At 36.9% G+C, this 16,506-nt stretch overlaps 1 long non-coding RNA gene across 1 annotated transcript in view; it reads right to left on the bottom strand.

The window, feature by feature from the left end:
• LOC138811974 (uncharacterized) overlaps positions 1-16,241 on the bottom strand; it is a 47,983-nt gene extending 31,742 nt beyond the window's left edge. The window contains exon 1 of the long non-coding RNA XR_011367530.1: positions 15,956-16,241. This is a non-coding gene — a long non-coding RNA (uncharacterized lncRNA). The remainder of the gene's footprint in view (positions 1-15,955) is intronic.
• Positions 16,242-16,506: the final 265 nt, after the last annotated feature.

Raw genomic sequence — 16,506 nt, 5'->3', positions numbered from 1 at the left:
ATCATCAGATAACAAGGGCAAGACTTCTCACATAGGCCCATGCAACATGCCAACAGAAAATAATTGAAGACATCTCAATTTCTCATTTCCTATAATATTTCAGGACCCCACTTCCTTACAAGAATTAGCAGAATTCAATTGTGAAATGCAAGGCAAGTTAAAATGAAAGATGAGATCACAAAATCTGAGAGAAAGTACTATAATTCAAACTTTCAATTTACAGATGATCAGCCCATATGAGTCAACAAAATTACAAATGAACAAGATTATTTTTAATACCCCTCTCCTAATGATTAATGAAAGATTTTAGTGCAGCCAAAAAATAGATTCTGTAATGATAGATCCATAAGTGGCCTAACAAGGCTAGGAATACTTGATTTAGAGGTCAAATATAATTTAGAAAAACATTAATTGAGAAGATCCTTAGTGCTTCAAAACACTGGTACTTCAGTAAAATGAGGTTCTGTAGTATAAAAAAATGTTGTCATTCTCAAACCAAAGATAACCTATATTTAATCTCCTGAAAGTATATTCATTTTCAAATAAACTATTTAAAATCACATTTGCCAAAATAGCACTTGACAAGTAGATGATAGTGACATTACCAGGATTTCAAGTGTAGGGAGCTAGTTACAATAGAGTTGATTTACATACCCAGCACCAATAGCAAACAAGTTCAACCATTCATCAAAGTGTAGAAATAGTACTCCCCACCATTTGTGTTGTTCAGTAGGTGCCTTCCAGAAATGTGTTAAATAGATCAGCCTCCCATATTTCAAACCCAAATATTAGCTAATAAAGTAAATTTTATCACATAAGAAGGTACATTTTAAAAAGTCACTAATAGTTGCCTTATCATGTGTTGTTTTATATTTTCCCTATCTGTCTAACATAGTAAGAAATATGACTTTAAGTTTTGAATATGGGTACTAATGAGAAATGTGACAAAAATAAAATCTGTCTTTTATTTGTATCATATTCCTCTAAGTAGTAAATTTTAGTTTTCTTCTTTTTCCAAAACTTATAGGTAGTAGAAAAAATTATCCTATGTAAAATAAAATAATCATACACCATTTTACAAAGCAATTTATAAAAACTGGTAGTTAGAAATAAATTCTAAGCCATTTTTAAATTTTCTTGTTGACTAAAGATATAAAATCATGTCTAAGTGCTTCACATCTCCAGTCTTGCTAGTTGTTATTGCAGATGAATGAATTATGGAAATATAAGCTGACATCAGTTCAAGTATATGTGGGAGTGAAACTCCATGGAATGTATATAAACGTTTCAAAGTATTAACAGGCAGTTTAACAGAATGACTATCAGGAAATTGAAACCAGAGAGGAACAATAATAAAGAAATAGAATGAATGAAAAATGGAACACGGGGCAAGTACAGCTAGAATACTCAATGTACATATGTAATGAAGGAAGTGCTAAATCTGAATTCAATCTTGGAGAAAGAGTTGGTTGACATTGATAGAAGGAGTGACTCTGATCCAGGAGCATTAGACAATCAGATGGACATATTTAATTGTAAAACACTTGTACAACCTTTTGAAATTCAGTTAAAAAAAAACAACACACAAAAATGACAACCAAACAGCAATCTCTAGAGAGTATGAATATGACCTCTCAAAATTTTAAGCAGTTAATGAAGGGCAGTCTTTGGAAAAGCAAACAATCTGTTCAAAGAGGGCAGTTTGGGGTAGGGGAGAATTTTGACCAGATTTAGAAAGATTGTCTAAGGTTATAAATCACCTATATCTTCTGCAAATATTTTCTTCTGCGAGTGCTCTTTGTCGGAACTGGATACTCCAGTCCTGAGTCACACTTGATAGCTTGTGAAGACAGAATGGAAGAAACAAGATCAAGAACCTATTTCTCCACTGGAGAGAAAACAGTCCTCTCTGTTTTCTCTCAATCTCCTCACTACTCTATTTTCATACTTTTAACAACGTCAAGTAATTTTGAATTATATCTTTCCTTCTTTGTTCTCACAAAGTAATTGTTCAAAATAATTCATTAAATATTATTTGCCATTATTTTCTATCATGCTGTTTACTTGTTCAAGCGAGTCCATTAAACTTCCCCTTTTCATTTGGTTGCCACGAAAATCCAACAACTATGTTAATGCGGACCAACGCTAATGCAAAACTTTGTCTCCAAAAATCCAGTCCAAGAACCTATAATCACAAATATTTAGCTATAATTTTTCTTTTTTTTTACCTTGAAATCTTCTTGTGTCTAAAGTGCCCACAAAAATAAGTATTCCACCACTTTTTGGTTCAATCACTTCTAACCTCAAAGATATTTTGCTAACAAGATGCTTAGAGGAATCCTAAGAATACTCCACTTTTATCTTCTCTCTTAAAACTTTTATCTTCTCTCGTAAGAATCTCCTTGATACCATATCAGGAACAGTGAAGTTATTCTTTGCAAAATTATTTCAATAGGTTATTTTCCTCTTGGTCTTGTATTTGCTCAACAAGATGTATGAGAAGAATAGAGTTAAATCACCAATTCCTTGGATGATATTGTCTGTTACAAAGGACAATACTTCTATGTCCTACTTCTATGTCCTCTTCTTAGCTCTTGCCTGATTTCCAATTAATCACAGGTTCTTGGCTTCAATTCTAGAGAAGCTGAAGCACCATAAGGCTTCCCCCACTGCTACATCTTCATGGTTTCTCTTTGAAAACTCTTTTATTTGGAGGTGGAATTTATTTTCATGTCTTCATTCAATTTGTTCTGCATTATACTGAACCAAATAAGCTCTGTAAAATTACTTTAGGTAGCAAAAAGATTAACACAATCTATATCACTATATAGAATTGTTTTGGCCCCCTCCATTGCTGAAACCAAAACGCTTAGCTAGGTCTTCTAATATCGTGTTTTCTTACCTTTTCTATTTGCTCGAATCTTTTCTGATCCCCGATCTTTTGGGCTTATGAAATAGGAGAAGTTTTCACTATCTCATGTTAATAAGGATATTATATTTTTGAGCTACTTAGAAATGTGAAATCATTGAAGTATCCAATCAGAATTTTTTCTGTGTTTCAGTGCTTCACGTGCAAAGACATTGTGGAAAGTATTAAAACAGAGAAGTGTAAACTCAATACGTTCTTTCATTGTGCAGGACACTTTCTCCCTAAATATTTTGACCCAAATAAGCTTTTTAAGAGAATTGCTGTTTAGTAATTAAAGGTCAATTCACAAATTTTGATGTCTTATTTTAAAAAAAACTTTGAATTTAAATTCCACTACAACCTTGTTTCACACAGTAAGAGTATATTTCCTGGGTAAGGACAATTCTCATGGGAACCTATACAGGATTTACAGCAAGGTTTGAGAGGTTTGTTTGTTTACTGTGAAAATGAGCCACCTTACCCACATTGCTCCCTCTCAGCTAAGTCTCCATGGATTTCTTTGCATGAAAGCCTATTTTCCCAGGAAATTTTAAATTTTCTGAATAGGCTAAGTTAAAAGTTAGAACAATTAAAATTTACCTGTCATAATTTTAAAACACTTTTGAAATTCCTTTATCAGAATCTCAAATTTACCAATCCTAATTCCACGTTTATCATCAAAAACAGTTAACATGTTGTTTTCATGATATAGTATCCATGAAACTATTATTTTCCAGTGGCTTTGTTACGCATATATATGAAGGTATAAGCTGATGCGGAGCAAAATGAACTCCAAGATATGGAAAGAGATATTTATTTGCAGTTGTTGTTTTTAATGTACTATGTGATTTCTATTTTCCTTGGGTTTTTCCCCTATGGTATAACTCCTACTGTGTTTGATTTTGGTACCCTGTGTATTGTGTATACATTTACCTTAATTAGGGAAGGGAAGAGAAACAACAAAATGGCGAGATAAAGGACAAAAAGCAAACCAATGCAATAGCAATACTCAAAAGACAATATGTTGGAAATGTACATTACAACGTGTGAGGGGTTTGGGTGTGAAGGAAAAACGTGAGAAAAAATGAGAGAGGGCATAACAAGTTTGAAAAGTTATGTATTCACTGCCTTACAATTGCTAACCCACATCACTTTCACATTAAAATTAAATTTAAAAAATAAGCTGCATGAAATAAAATTTCACTGTATTGGTATAGTAAATATTATTCTTTATGTAGTAACTTTTTAAAAATTCAGTGCTATTTGGCATATAATTTGAATTAATTACCCCTTCTTTATCAGAGGCCATCAACTTGAATGTTATCCAACTAGAAAATTTTTTCACAATATACTTGCCAATATTTTCAAAAAAGAATAAATTAGTACTTTCTCATACTAAAACCGGAAAACATTTAATTCTATGGAAACCCATAACTTTTAAAAGTAAATAAGTTGTTAAGAGGACAGAATATGTGTGTTCTTCAAAATTCCTATGACTAATAACTACTCACTTTCAAATTCTCAACATTCCATACCTGAGAGATTCAAAATAGTTCCTGTTTCCGTGTTATGTAATTCTGCAATAGATGCATTTTCCAATGGGGTGTTACAGATTGAGAAGTGAACAGAAAAATAGCCACATTCTGGTATAGGATAAAACTATAAAGCACCGGTTATAATTAATTCTTCAAGAGTAAGCAATTTTTTTTATCAGATTAAGCTATTATTTCTATGAACATCAATCCCAAAATTTATGCCATAAAGTCATCCTAGACCAACAGTTTCCAACTTGTAGGGTGCACCTCAAAATTCCCTTAATTCACATCACAAATAGATTATCTGTATTGGGAAAAATATTACACCTTGCTAATGTGGTGCCCTCCGTGTTCCAGAAAGAACACCACAACATACTAGGTTGCATCATTTTTCCTCCACTGATATTCTTGCAAATATTATTTATATTTATACTTTTTTACTATCATAGATATTCAGGATGCTAAAGATTGGAAGATTACAGTTCAAAGCCCACCCAGGCAGGAAGGTTCCCTAGATTCTTATCTCCAATAAACTTCTCAGCAAAAGCCAGACACAAGTGGTACTGAGGTTGAAGTGGTAGGGCACAAGCCTTGAGCTTAACAGGCTCAGACACAGTGTCCAGGTCCAGAGTTCAAGCCCTATGACAAAGCAATAAAACAAAAACAAAAATAAAAACAAACCCAAATCCTAGCATTTTTCTCACTGTATACAAAGGCACGTAATTAAGGAAATTGCTTCCTGGGTTACATACAGGTAGAAGAAAGAAGATGTCACACAATTATTCTCTTCATACCATGTTATATTAAAGCCTCAAAAATTGCTTTTTCTAAATTTATAAATTAATATCATCAATTTCTTGGCAACTCTGTCTAAATTATTCACATTATCATTTTCTACATGAAGTTAGAATTATCTATTAACTGAGTTCTAATTATAACTCGCTTGAAACAATATGCTAGGTAAATAGAATGCAAGAAACATCTGTAAATTTGTCAATTAAACCCTCTACCTAAAAAGAATTTTGTAGTATCCTATAGAATATGAAATTACAAATGAAACCAAAATATTTTTTGAAGTCTAAACTCCAATTTAGCAAGATCTATAAAGACCTACATTAGGTAATCTTTGCTATTCCTCCAGGCTTAAGCTTTTGTAATCCTTCATCCTTTCCTTGGAATCTAACAGAATGATGATTACTTACTTTTTCAAATTTTGGATGGGAATCATGAACCACTTTGCATCTAGGAATGTTCTGTAATGAAGAGCGCATTTAAAACACAACTGAGGAGGGGCTGGGAAGGTGGCTTAGTGGTAGAGCACTTGCCTCGAATGCATGAAGCCCTGGGTTCAATTCCTCAGCACAACATAAGGAAAAAGAAAAAAAAGCTGGAAGTGGCGCTGTGGCTCAAGTGGTAGAGTGCTAGCCTTGAGCTCTAGAGATGAGGGACAGTGCCCAGGCCCAGAGTTCAGGCCCCACAACCGGAACCAAAAAAAAAAAAAAAGAGTAAAAAAATAAAAAATAAAATAAAACAAAACTGAGGATTAGTTGTATTTCAATAGAAAACTTGGCTTCTCAAAACATAATGAAAAAATTAGCCCAAATTTCCAACTGTGTATTCCTTTCTTGTTTTCTTTGTTTCATTAAGACAAAATTATACTACCTGGTCCAGCGAAGTTCTCAGTAGTAATTCCAGTCTCTAATCTCCTGTCAGTTTGGGTGCTAGAATTCAAGGCTTACATCACATTGCCCCACCATAGTTTCTTGGTTTATTTCTTTATCTGTTTGTTTGTTTGTTTATTTATTTTGGGGTCCAGTAATGGGGCCTGAAATTTGGGCCTGAATGCTGTCCCTCAGCTTTTCAGCTCAAGGCTAGTGCTCTACTACTTGAGCCACAGAGCCACTTCTGGCTTTTTTCTTTTTGCTTATGTGGTGCTGAGCAATCAAACCCAGGGCTTCATGCATGCAAGGCAAGCACTCTACCACTGAGCCACCTTCCCAGCCCCTTCTTGGTTTATTTAATCTAGATACAGACTATCAATTCTGAACTTTTCCAGTGATATTATCCACTAGACTTCTCAGACTGTTCATGCACTATTTTCAAAGATGTTCTAACATTTGACACAGGGTATGAACATTTTCAAATGCACCTGCCGGGTCTCTGATTCATTCCTCCATGGATCCTATCCCTTTAATATTGATTACTTGACTCTCTTACTATCTCTGGTCCCTACTTATGTAATATTCTCAAACTTTTTTGAAGAAAGTTCACTTTAGTATTTTAATTTTAAAAATTAATTTCTAATTTTAAAAATTACCACTTGATTCTAGTCTCACTCAGGACATACTTTCTATTATTTTCTAACTTTTCTACATATTCTGAGAGTTGCTTCATTTGTGTATATGTGTGTGCACATATAAGTGCCTCTGTGTGTATGTGTATGTTTATATGTATGTATGCAAAAGCCTCAAGCTCTTATTCATCATTCTTGCTCATGACTGTTATTCCATCACCTGAGCCATTCTTCCAATCTAGCTTTTGGCTGGTTAATTACAGATAGTGTCTCAAACACTGTTCTGCCCATGCTGGATGCAATCTGAACTTCCCAGACTCCTTTACATACTTAGGTTTCATTTATCCAGTAGAAACAACTTTTAAACTACAAACATTTTTGTGAGTGTAAAGTCTAAGCTGTAACCCAGATTTTTAACTCAAGAATTCATATAAAGATAGATGAACATACACATTACATATGTTGAATGTACACGGTTAGAAATGTGATCTTAAGCTGGGTGGTGGTGAGATCTGAGGATTGGGGTTCAAAGCCAGCCCAGGTAGGAAAGTCCAGGAGACTCTTTTCTCCAATTTACTGCAAGAAAACTGGAAGCCGCACTGTGGATAAAGTGGTAGAGCATTAGCCTTGAGCGGAATAGCAGAGGGACAGTGCCCAGGCCCAGAATTCAAGTGCCAAGACCACCACCAACAAAAAATATATAAGTAAAGGAAAGAAAAAAATGTGATCTTATCCACCAGTTGATGGCTAGTATAATCCCTGCTCTCTCAAGATGGAATTTTTTCCTTATTAAATCCATATCTGACTTGCATTGGAAACAGAATTATTCTTCCATTCTAATTTCTACAAAGTTGTGTCATTAGCAAGCGTGATTAGGAAGGGAGTGGCCTCATACTTCGGGTTCCACGTAGGAGTAATGCTTTCTCTATATCACTCTCATAAATCTACATATTGGACTTGGCTTTATTGTTTCAATGTGGTCTTATTTGTAGAGTCTTCTATAGTGTATTGAACCTTTATACTTAAACACAGAATTTCTCTTTCTCTTATTATTGCTATAGTTAACACGAGTTAACAAATTCATGTACACTTGGGAAATAATGTGCAGCACATATACTCACAAAAAAATGATCTAGGAACCTTCTTCCTCTTTAAAATTCGCCTTAATTTACAGAGAATTTACAAATTTTGAATTCAATATACTCATGAATAATGTATTTATAAGAAATATAAATTTCATATTTTCTCTTTACTAAGTTGTCTCTGAAATACGTGTTACATCAGGTCCAAATGTGTTCTTGTGTTATTTCGGTGAAGCCAGAAATCATTCATTATACCTCAAGCAGCACCATAGGTTGTTCCTGGAAGTAACTGTTACTGGATATGGAAACTGATCCCAGTAGAGGAATGGAACATAGAGTATTGACAAAGTTCAAGTTAACATGTGCTTTCCTTTATACTGTAAACGAAGAGAATCTGAAGGCTTGAAGGAAACTTTGTCCCTGAATTTTTCTAGTGTGTTTTTACTTATATATAATTTTTCTGTAAACTTCTAGTTGAGAGTATTACAAAAAGATATAATGTGCCATTTGATGGCCAGCATAGAACAAAAAGAAAGAACGTTGTTTTAAATATGTTCTTCTTCAGGGGCTGGGAAGTTGGCTCTGTGGTAGTGCACTTGCCTTGCATGCCTGAGGCCCTGGGTAAACTTCCTCAGCACCACATAAGCAAAAATAAGCCAGAAGTGGTGCTGTGGCTCAAGTAGTAGAGCGCTAGCCTTGAGTTGAAGAGCTGAGGTAAAGCGCCCAGGCCCAGAGTTCAGGCCCAAGACTGGATCCCCCCCAAAAAAATTCTACTGCAATGAAACAAAGACATGGATGTTTTATAGTGTTTTTTTGGATGGATATTTCACCCCGAGATGATTCTTTTGTTGCAGAAGTCAGTTATCAATTACTTTAGTTTGGTCCTGAGTTCTCCAGAGCAATAAGGATTCCAAAAAAGCATCCAGTGCGTATGATCAGCAAAAGGAGCCATTTCTCAGACCAATACTCCTTTAAGGAGGGTCCAATGAAATATCTGTTTTTTTGTTTGCTTTTGTGTTTAGCTTGTGTTGGTTCTGGGGCTTGAACCCAGAGGCTGAACCCTGTCCCTGAACAGTTTTCTTTCCTGCTCACCTACCCCCAAAGCTAGTACTCTACTGCTTGAACCAAAACTCCACTTCTGGCTTTTTTGCTGTGTAATTACAAATAAGAGTTTGACAGCCTCTCCTGCCTGGTTTGGCTTTAAACTAAGATAGTAAGAAAGCCAAGTGACATCAACTGTATAGACTTCTCTTTTCAAACGAGAAATATTAGATGAAGTTTATTGTAAAGCTAATATTTTACAAGTTTTTTTCTTTCTTTATTATTGTGAGCATAACGTATAGAGGAGTTACAATTACATGGGCAAGATAACGAGTACATTTCTTATCAATCATTGTTGCCTCCTCTTTGTTTCCTCTTCCCATCCCTTCCCATATTCCCCCCTCCCCAAACCCGATCCTCCCCCCCACCAATGTTGTAAAGTTCGTTTTTCGACATAATGACTTGTAAATCTCATTGTTGAAATGGGTCCACCTGTATCCCTAGTTAAATGATTTGTTTTTAGAGCATATGTCCAGAAAAGAATCCATAACATTACTCAGCAAAAGTAGGTGCACTGAATCATTTTGGAATTTTTTTGTTTGGGAAGATTATTGAACTTGTCATTCCTTTTGGGGAAACTTAAAGTCATATTTCACCTTTTTGTTGGTTGTGGGGCTTGAACTCTGATCCTGGGTGCTAAGCTAGAACATGACCTCCGGGTTTCTGGTGGTTAAGTGAAGGTTAGGGTCTCGTGGACTTTCCTGACCAGGCTGGCTTTGAACCACAATCCTCTGGTCTCAACCTCCTGAGTAGCTAGGATTACAGGAGTAAACCACCAGCACCTGGCTGATAGTTGCATTTATGTGCACTGAATGACACTGTGTAGAAAAAGAATGGAAATTTTAACCAAATGATATTGCAGCAATTCAGAAAAATTGAAGTAGCAATAGATATGTCCTCCTTTCCATTTTGTTACATTAATGACTGATGAGCTATGGGACCCTTACATTAGCATCCTGTGCCATCTGTATAGGTGTATTTAGTATCAGGAAATGTTCATAGAGAAATATAGAAAGAATAAGATTTTTAGAAAGCAAAGGAGATAAGGTATGAAAGAATAGCTTAGAAGGAGATACATTTATCACACAGAGATTAAGAGCTAGCCTAAGAGATTTAGAATGCTAAAGGCAATGAGGAACAGCCTAGCTAACAATTAGTTCTACAATAACCAAAAATGGTTCTCAAGAACAGTTTCTGGTATACCTTAATTACTATCATTTATTCCTTCTATCTGGAGTTATTCCTTATTTTCTTTCACAACTATTAATTAACCTCTGCATTTTTGGTGCCATAACTGTCCAAAAAGATTTCAAAGTCACACATAGCCTACCATTCCCTTTGTGATTAACAGTGACGACACAAATCCTGGAATGGTTGAATTTCCAGAATTAAACGTTACCTGACATCTAAGCACATCCCTGGCATTAATTGCTGTGACTTAATGAACAAGATTTTTTCAACACAGTATCCTCATATAAGTAAAGTACATGAATTAGGAACTGTTGTCAGGGGTCATTATGGAAGGAGCAATTATATATTCCAAGTGTGGGTTATTTATTTTGCATTTACTAACTGAATGTTTTTGTGTTCTTTTGATTTGATTTGTTTTTGTTCTTTTTGCCAGTAGAGGGGCATAAACTCAGGGGTAGGGAATTTTCCTGAGCTTTTTTTCTCTTGCTCAATGCTAGCTCTCTATCATTTGAGGCACAGCACCACTTCCAGTGGTTTTGTGTGTGTGTATGTGTTACTAAGGAATTGAACCCAGGGTTTCATGGATGCTAGGCAAACACCGTACCATGAAGCCACATTCCCGGAGCCCTAAATAACTTTCTTAAGATGGCATTACATTTTCATTCTGTAAATACATATCATAATTTTGGCCAGGTGCTAGAAAATGATGTAGAAAGCAATGCAATACAATAAGTCTAGTAAGGCTGGATGGACAATGAATAACTGTTACCCTCTATCCAGGTAAAAGAAGGGCTTATCTCATGGAGCTGTTTCAACAAGCTGAGGAGACAGCTCCTGACCCACAGCCAACCTCCAGAATGAGAGGGCCAACCTTGGGTTCCAGCCACATGGGGATGCTGGGCCCCCTCCTCCAGCACCCATTTGACCAGTTCTTGTGAAAGAGAGAGAGAAAAAAAGTCAGAATTACAATTAAGTCTGGTGCCAGTGGCTCAGAATTCTAATCCTAACTACACAGGACGCTGAGATATGAGGATCATGGTTCATAACCAGCCCAGGCAGGAACGTCTGTGAGACTCTTATCTCCAAAGAACCACCAGAAAATCAAAAGTAGTGTTGTGGGCACAAGTGGTAGAACACTAGCCTTTTGCTGAGGCTTTTGGGAACATGGCCCATGCCTAGAGTTCTAGCCCCACGACTGACAAGAAGTGGACTTCCTACCACAAGAAGCGGACTGAATAGCACCCATTGTCCTAGGGAGCATTTTAGCAAAGTCAGGCAGAGCTTCCTCTGAAGTTGAAGTCATAAGTAGGTCACCTGGCTTCTCTCTGCCTTGGTATCTCCAGCTGCAAAACTCAACACAGTGAAGGATCCTCTTCCTCATGGGGATAGGGTAATGATGAGAGAGAGCCATGTTTTGTTTCATAATCCCACATCTGTTGCACAATTAATAACAGGCCCTGCCTGAGCCCTTTCTGGCTATCTTCCTGTCATTTCCTCACAGAATTGCCGAGAACCTTATCTGAAGACTACTCCCTCTGTTCCTAGCCATGCTCCAGAGATCCCTCTGTATAAATCCCTTGTTTCCTCACAACTGTCCTGTGAGGAGAATGAGGTCTGATTGTTACGAACCGACCCAGACCTTCACCAGTGGTTCAAGAATCGTCTGCTGTGATTTTTCTGCTTGCTCAAACTGACTTAAGAAATCATTAAACCACAGGAAAATCAAACACAAGTAGACCAGAGTCTCCAACAAGAGACAGGTTAAGAACACAAGGGAGATACAGGATCTTCCCATCCCCCACAAAAAAATCAAAGAACTCTTTTTTTGTACCTTTTACAATTTTTTTCTAAAAGTTTTTTTTTAATTTTTAATTTTTTACTTTAATTTTTTTCTATTAATTTTTTTCTTCCTCTCATAATTTTATCACTTTTCAGAAACATTGAAGTAATACCTTGCATTCTCTCAGGCCACAAGGGAAAAAAATTAAAACTCAAAAGGAAAAGCCACCAGAGAAAATCCTGTAACACACTGGAACAACACACTGCTGAATCACGAGTGGGTCATTGAAGAGATTAGAAAAGAAATTCAAATGTTGATGAAAACACAAATTACCAGCTCCTTTGGGACACAGCAAAGGCAGTACTCACAGGCAACTTTATAGCTGTGAGTTCATACATCAACGAATTGGAGAGATCTGAAACCAACCATTTAATATGACATCTGAGTCTCCTTGAAAAAGAGCAGCAAGATGATCCCCAATCCAGTAGATGGTAAGAAATAATTAAAATTAAATCATAATTAAATGAATTAGAATCCAAAAAAAATCATAGAAAGAATCAACAAAACAAAGATTTGTTACTTCCAAAAAATTAACAAAATTGAAAGACTCTTAGAAAATCTTATAAGAAAAAGAAGAGAACACACCCAAATAAATAAACTCAGAGATGAGAATGGAAACATTACCACAGAAACAACCAAGATTCTGAATATTATAAGGGAATACTTCTCAAAACTTTATGCTAATAAGTTTGAGAACTTGGCAGAAATGGACCTTTTCCTAGCAAATATTGACATGCCAAAACTAAACCAAGATGAGTTATACCATCCTAACAGGCCCATATCAAGCATTGAAATAGAAACATCAATAACACACCTTCCATCTAAGAAAAGCCCAGGACCAGGTGGCTTTACAGCATAATTCTATAAGCCCTTGAAAACACAGCTCATACCAATACTCCTCCAAATCTTCAATGAAATTGAAAGAGAAAGTTCACTACTGAACTCATTCTATGAAGCCATAATAACCCTCATGCCCAAACCATGCAGGCACACATCACAGAAAGATAACTATAGACCCATTTATTTGATGAACATTGATACAAAACTTCTCAACAAAATGTTGGCCAATCAAATTCAACAATTCATCCAAAAAATTCTACACCTTGATCAAACAGGATTCATTTCAGGGATGCAAAGCTGGGTCAATATACACAAATCAATTAATATAATTCATCACATCAACAGGAGCAAAGATAACAACCACCTGGTTATCTCAATAGATGCAGGAAAAGCATTTGACAAGATCCAACGCCCCTTTATGATGATGGTTATGGAAAAATTAGGAATCCATGGAACTTTCCTCAATGCAATAAAGACTATATATGACAAACCTACAGCCAGCATTATACTTAATGGTGAAAAACTAAAGCCATTTCCTCTTAACTCAGGAACGAGACAAGAAGGTCCACTCTCACCACTTCTCTTCAATCTAATATTAGAATGCCTAGCTACAGGAATAAGACGAGATGCAAACATAAAGGGATCCAAATAGGGAAAGAAGAAGTGAAACTCTCCCTCTTTGCAGATGTCATGATCTTGTATTTAAAGAATCCAATATACTCCACTCCCAAATTACTCAAGCTGATTCAAAACTTTGGCAAAGTATCAGGGTATAAAATTAAGCCCTCAAAATCAATGGCTTTTCTGTATACCAACAATGAGAAAAGTGTGGCTGAAATTAGGAAAGCATCTACATTCGTAATATCCCCACAAAAAATAAAATACCTGGGAATTAACTTAACCAAAGAAGTGAAGGAACTCTATGATGAAAAATTTAAAAACCTGAAAAAGGAAATCAAAAGAGATCTTAAAAAGTGGCAAAAACTCCCATGCTCATGGATTGGAAAGATAAACATCGTGAAAACTGCAATCCTTCCCAAGGCTCTCTACAAATTCAGTGCGATACCTATCAATATTCCAACCTCATTCTTCAAAGAAAGAGAAGAGGCAATCTAATAATTCATAGAGGATAATAAAAGACCCCGAATAGCAAAACGATCCTCAACAGAAAAAACTGTGCTTGAGGAATATCATACCAAATTTCAAACTCTACTACAAAGCAATTGTAATCAAAACAGCTTGGTACTGACTTAAGAACAGACCTCAGGACCAATGGAATACAATTGAAAACCCCGAAATGAACCTACAGACATATAGCCAACTACCCTTCAATAAGGGAGCTAAAATAATAGAATGGAAGAAAGACAGCCTCTTCAGTACAGGGTGCTGGAAAATTTGGTTAACTACTTATAGAAAACTAAAGTTAGATCCGAATATATCACCCTGCACCAGAATCAACTCCAAATAGATCAAAAACCTCGGAGACAAATCAGACACTCTGAAAACATTGCAGGATGGAATAGGAGAAATCCTAGGTCTCCTTGGCACAGGTTGAATTTTTTTAATAGAGACCCAGAAACACAAGAAATCAAAGAAAGGTTGGACAAATGGGATTGCACAAAGTTGCAGAGCTTCTGCATGTCAAAGGACATAGTTAGCAAGATCAATAGAAAGCCCACGGATTGGGAGAAAATCTTCACTAGCCATACTAGAGACAAGGGTCTCATATCTAAAATATACTTGGAACTCAAAAAATTAAATCCCCCAACAACAAATCCTCAAAGAAACAACTGCCCAATAAATAAGGCTAAAGCCTTAAAGAGAACCTTCTCTGAAGAGGAAAGAAGGATGGACAATAGACAAATGAAGAAATGCTCAACCTCTCTAGCCATAAAAGAAATGCAAATGAAAACAACATCGAGATACCACCTCACCCCAGTTAGAATGGCTATAATGAAGAACTCTGATAACAGATTCTGGAGGGGATGTGGACAGAAGGGAACCTTACTTCATTGTTGGTGAGAGTGTAAATTTGTTCAACCTCTTTTGAAAGCTCTATGGAGGTTCCTCAAAGCACTCAACATAGAGCTCCCCTATGATCCAGCAATCCCACTTTTGGGCACTTACCCAAATATTTACAAAGAAGACCACACTAAAGCTACCAGCACAACTATGTTTATTGCAGCCTTTTTTACCATAGCTAAGATATGGAAGCAACCCAGATGCCCTTCGGTAGATGAATGGATCAAAAAATTGGGTTATATATACACAATGGAATTCTAAGCCTCCATCAGAATGAATGACATTGCTCTATTTGTTAGGACATGGAAAGACTTGGAAAATATTATATTAAGTGAAGTAAGCCAGAACCACAGAAAGATAGGTCCCATGGTTTCCCTTATTTGCAATAACTAGTATATATCTGAGTCAAGCATAAAAGTTCAGATAAATACATATTAGTGAAAAGAACCCTAAGATATCTATTCAATTTTTTTTCTTTCATACGATTGTTTCTAGTACATTCATAAGATTTATTTATTTGTTGCTTTTTATATCCCTCCCCCACGGTATAATCCCTGCTTTCACTGTATTTGATGTTGTTATAATTTATGGAGGGGAAGGGAAAAAACAAATCTTTGAAATAGGGATTAAAGTTGTACCCATTGCAACAATGAGACGTACAAGTGGTATGTAGAAAATGAACTTGACAACTCTGGTAGGGGGAGGGGGAGGATCGGATAGGGGGTGGGGGAAGGATGGGATGGGAAGGGGAAACAAAGGAGGAGGCTACAATGCTTGATAAGATATGTCCTCATAACTTGCCCATGTAATTTTAACCCCTCTGGACAGTATTTTCACAATTAAAAAAAAAACTTGGCTGCTGTGGAGTAAATGTTTGAGATAATCCATCTAAATTGATGACTGTGCATGTTGCTACATGTCTACCACCCCAACTACAGATGACCAGGCCCGGTGGAGCATACCTGTCACAGATAGGAGGACATCAATCCAGCCCAGCCAGAGCATATAGAGGCTCTGTTTTAGAAATGCCCAAAACAGAAAGGTGGCTCCTCAGAGCCAGGGAGAGGAAACAAGTAGCGGGTCTTGGTGCCCTCAGAGGGGTGTCTGACCCAGTGTAGGGGTGGTTTTGGGGCAGCCACTCACATGTGCTCCTGGGGGAAGTTGCTTGAGGCTGCTCCAGGTGGGGCGAATGGGAATGGCAGTGGCATTGCAGACACATGTCCTCAGAGAACCAAGGCCTTTGACCAAGTTGGGGCTTTACACAGCCTGGCAGGGTGACATTGCCTGGTTTGAAATTCTGAACCTTGGGAAGGCGGGGGGCGGGGGGCTGGGGACTAGGCAGGCATCTCAATTTCCTTCTCTATTCCAGTCGCCTTGAGGCTCTTCTCACCACTCAACCATCTATACCTTCCTCAACTGCTGGTAGTGTTGTAAACTAACAGAGGGAATCCTGGTGCTATCAGGCAGCATGGAATGTGGGCGTGGCCGCCATTCTTGTATCTCATTGGTCAGAAAGAACAATGAAAGAATGGGGGTGTGGCCAGAATCCTGTGATGCAAACAGCATGGGCGGAGTCAAGAAGATAGCAGCTCCCCCAGCCCTTTTCCCAGGGAACAATGTCCAATTCAGTTGGAGACAATAGGGTGACCTGCTTTAGCCGCATGGCTGCACAGATCATTGTGTATGGCTGTTTG

The sequence above is a fragment of the Dipodomys merriami genome, unplaced genomic scaffold, assembly GCF_024711535.1.
Source record: "Dipodomys merriami isolate MVZ:Mamm:240054 unplaced genomic scaffold, mDipMer1.0.p SCAF_553, whole genome shotgun sequence".
Classification (NCBI taxonomy): domain Eukaryota; kingdom Metazoa; phylum Chordata; class Mammalia; order Rodentia; family Heteromyidae; genus Dipodomys; species Dipodomys merriami.
This window is presented reverse-complemented; position numbering and strand designations above follow the sequence as displayed.